Source organism: Jaculus jaculus, chromosome 9 (genome assembly GCF_020740685.1).
Source record: "Jaculus jaculus isolate mJacJac1 chromosome 9, mJacJac1.mat.Y.cur, whole genome shotgun sequence".
In the NCBI taxonomy this organism is placed as follows: domain Eukaryota; kingdom Metazoa; phylum Chordata; class Mammalia; order Rodentia; family Dipodidae; genus Jaculus; species Jaculus jaculus.
In genome coordinates, this window is record NC_059110.1 from 137,393,558 (window position 1) to 137,397,845 (window position 4,288).

The 4,288-nt window shown below is 41.7% G+C and overlaps 1 pseudogene; it reads right to left on the bottom strand.

Annotated features, from left to right (window-relative positions):
* Window positions 1–2,990: 2,990 nt before the first annotated feature.
* LOC123463559 lies at window positions 2,991–3,636 on the bottom strand (annotated as a pseudogene).
* Between the last annotated feature and the right edge of the window lie 652 nt (window positions 3,637–4,288).

The window sequence follows — 4,288 nt, forward strand, 5'->3', positions numbered from 1 at the left end:
TGTGTGGTCTCAGGGTGGCCTTGAACTGTCTACGATCCTCCTACCTTTGCCTCCCAAAGGCTGGGATTAAAGGCGTGCACCACCACAACTGGCTCAGCCCAATAATTTTTTTTTTTAAACAAGAAAACGTTGAATGTGAGTTTGGCATAGTGGAAAGTATGCATTTTTCCCAACGTGTGCTGTGTGTGCACGTGAGGAGGGCAGACAACAACCTCTGGTATTGTTTCTCGGTTCCTGTCAGAATTTCCCCCCCCCCCACATGGTCTCTCGTTAGCCTGGAGCTCGCCAAGTAGGCTGCCCTGTAGACTAGAATGGCTGCTCAGCAAGTTCTAAGCATTTCTCTGCTTCCCCAGTGCTGAGATTACAAATGGGTGGGTTACCACATGGGCTTTTTAAAAAACATTGATTCGGGGAATCCAACTCAGAGCATCACACTTGCATGGCAAGCACTTTACACAGCCTTCTCCCTGGCCTCTTTTTTTTTTTTTTTTTTTTTTGTGGTTTGTTGAGATACAGTCTTGCTCTAGCCCAGGCTGACCTGGAATTCCCTGTGGAGTTTCAGGGTGGCCTCGAACTCACGGCGATCCTCCTACCTCTGCCTCCCGAGTGCTGGGTTAAAGGCGTGTGCCACAATGCCATACATATATTTTTGTTTGTCTGTTTGTTTTGAGGTAGGTTCTTGCTGTAGCTCAGGCTGACCTGGAATTCACTCTGCAGTCACAGGGTGGCCTTGAACTCCCAGCAATCCTCCTACCTCTGCCTCCCGAGTCCTGGGATTGAAGGCATGCGCCACTATGCCTGGCCACTTTTTAGACTTTTTTTTATTGGCAACTTCCCTAATTATAGACAATAAGCCATTATAATTCCCTCCTACTTTCACTTTCTCCCTCACAAATCTACTCCATCATATACTCTCCCCCTCTCAATTAGTCTATCTTTTTAAATTTTTATTTATTAGAGGGGGAGAGAGAATTGGTGTGCCAGGGTCTTATCCACTGCAAACAAACTCCAGACGCATGCACTGCCTTGTGCACATATACCACGTGTGTGCATGTGTCACTTTTTTTTTTTTTTTGAGGTAGGGTCTCACTCTAGCCCAGGCTGACCTGGAATTCACTATGTAGTCTCAGGGTGGCCTCGAACTCATGGCAATCCTACCTCTGCCTCCCTAGTGCTGGGATTAAAGGTGTGCGCCACCACGCCTGGCTCATGCATCACCTTGTGTATGTGGCTTACATAGGTTCTAGGGAGTCGAACCTGGGTCCTTAGTCTTCATAGGCAAGTGCCTTAACAGCTAAGCCAACTTCCCATCCCTATCATTTATGTATTATTATTATTGTTTTATTTGAAAGAGAGAAAAAGAGGCAGATAAAGAATGAGAATGGGTGCACCAGGGCCTCTACCCACTGCAAATGAACTCCAGACACATGCACCACCTTGTACATCTGGCTTACTTGTGTACTGGGGAATCAAACCTGGGTCCTTAGGCTTTGCAGGCAAGCACCTTAACTGCTAAACCATCTCATCAGTGTTCTCTTTTATTATGATATCATCATCTTTCCTCCTATTATGAAGATCTTGTATAGATAGTGCCATGCATTGTGAGGTAACAGATAAGCAGTCCTATCCCAATGCAGGATTTTTGGGTTCAGTAGGGGTCTCCCAATGTAAGGACCCTAACTTTTGGGTTCTATTCTACTTTTAATAAAGAATTTGCCGGGCATGGTGGTGCATGCCTTTAATCTCCGCACTCAGGAGGCTGAGGTAGGAGGATCACTGTGAGTTTGAGGCCACGCTGAGACTACAGAGTAAGTTCCAGGTCAGCCTGAGCTACAGTGAGACCCTACCTTGAAAAATGAAAAATAAGTAAATAAATAAATAAAGACTCAAGAAGGATTAATTATGAATTAAGTTTATTTAGGGAGAAATCACCAATTGTGGGGTTTATTTAAGGGAGATTGGGATCTAGGAGGGAAAGCTAGAACAGAATCATAGACTGGTGGGAAGTAGGAAACACACTTTTTTTTTTTTTTTTTTTTTACTGCAAGTATTATCATCTTTATTGTGACTCATCACGTTTGGGAAGCCCCACCTCAGACATTCCTGATCTGTCTAACTTTCTCACATGGTCATCTGCTTCTGGGGATACCCTTCACATAGGCCAGTACTTCTGTGACAGGATCAGCTGGTGACCTTTTCTGAAGCTGTGTCCACAGCTGGGCCTGAGGAGATGCCCAGATCATTCATTTCTTGTTCTTTCTTCACCTTCTACTTTCCATGGCACAGAGGGCATTTTGTAGAACTTCATTTCACTCAAATAATCAGCAGTCTGAGGTTTGTGCATAATAGCGCTTTAGATGTTTTGCTGGGCTGTAAGTCTCAGGTGATTTGCATAAGCACACATACTAAATATGCTGGTAGATCTTAGCCCCTCAGAGTTATGCCTTTTAATGTGGAATGATTAAAAGGCCTTAAAAGAATCAACCCAGTGATCCAGTGATCATGTATCTTCTCATAATATTTTGTTTCTTTTTCAATAGTAAACATGATTTTTTTTCTTTTTTTACAAAGACATGCTCATGACAACTACACCCATGGATCCAAGTTCTAAGAAACATTCCACAGCACATTGCCATAGTTTAACAAAGACTATAGCATACAGTACTGATGTACAGGGAGTTACCTTAAAATTCATTGCTGCAGTGTTTAACTTCCTCACAATTACTTGAAAAATCATAGCATTATCAAATTTTGCCAACTATGAAAAATGTGTATTTACAATTTCCTTCCATGAAGATAGTACCATTACCCACTTTTATTGGTTCCTATTTAGATTGAATTTTAACTACCTGATGTTGAGTTTGAGGTAGCTTCACTGTGGTTCCATAGCTAGGAAAGTAGTTCACAGTATCATCTGGAACACCAGATTCAAGATAAAAGTATCACTGACACAATTTTTTCTCACTTGGTATATGAACTAAAACAATTAACTATTTCCTTAGTGATAAAAATTCTTTTGTAAGCATGGACACAATACATGGAATCTGTCTTTGCATGAAAAGTGGAGTCGAAGGAGAAGGACTCAAATTCTGTTGCTATCTTCTGGTTAACCCAAGTAAGGATGTGCATAAGTTCAAGCTTGTCTGCATACTGTCTCAGCATAGCACAAGATGACTGAATGAACCAGGACCCATCCTTTGAATTTCACCAGGAATAATAACCAGGTGCTGTGGAATATGCATACAAGAAGTCAGCCTCCACAGGTATTTTCTGACATGCCATGTCACATCAGTACGCTGTCTGTCTCAACGCCACAGTCTAGTTCTGTACCCAGCATCAATTCCACAGTTTCTTCACGTGTGAGGTCATTTTTATTCCTGACTTCATATTTCAAGTTCAGGAATGTTTCTCTGAGATTTGCTGCATCTACATCTGTACCTGTCTGAGCTGTCATTCCAGTGCTTTTATGAAAATTCTTATTATTATTACACATAGGCCCATTTCTGGATAATACATTTTGTAGCTACTGTCCAAGGATATTCCAGAGTCCATTGGCTTGCTTCCATGTATAATCTTCGATTCAAAGTTTTTATTTATTTATTTATTTATTTTTAAATTTTTATTAGCATTTTCCATGATTATAAAAAAAAAAAAAAAAAAAAAAAACCATGGTAATTCCCTCCCTCCCGCCCAGAAACACACTCTTATGTGGAAACATTGCATAGTTTAGAAGGTTCATTTAGGAGAAATTGAGGGTTTGGGGGGGAAAAAACTGGAGCAGAGCCACAAGCATGTGGAAGGGAATTTATAAAACTCACTTAAGAGAATCTGAGGCTTAAACCGGGCATGGTGGCACACGCCTTTAATCCCAGCACTCGGGAGGCAGAGGTAGGAGGATCGCTGTGAGTTTGAGGCCACCCTGAGACGACATAGTGAATTCCAGGTCAGCCTGCGCTAGAGTGAGACCCTACCACAAAAAAAAAAAAACTTTTCCTTTTCTAATTTATTAGAGAAAGATAATGGGCATGCTAAGGTCTTCAGCCACTGCAATCAAATACCAGATGCATGCACCATCATGGGCAACTGGCCTCCATGAGTTCTGGGGAATCGAATGTGAGTCCTTAGGTTTTACAGGCAAGCACCTTTCCTGCTGGGCCATTAACCCAGCCTGGTAACTTCCCTTTTTATTTATTCATCTTTTACATAAATATTTTATGCTTATTCATTTATTTGAGAGGGAGAAAGAGGCAGATAGAGAAAGAGAATGGCACACCAGGACATTCACTGC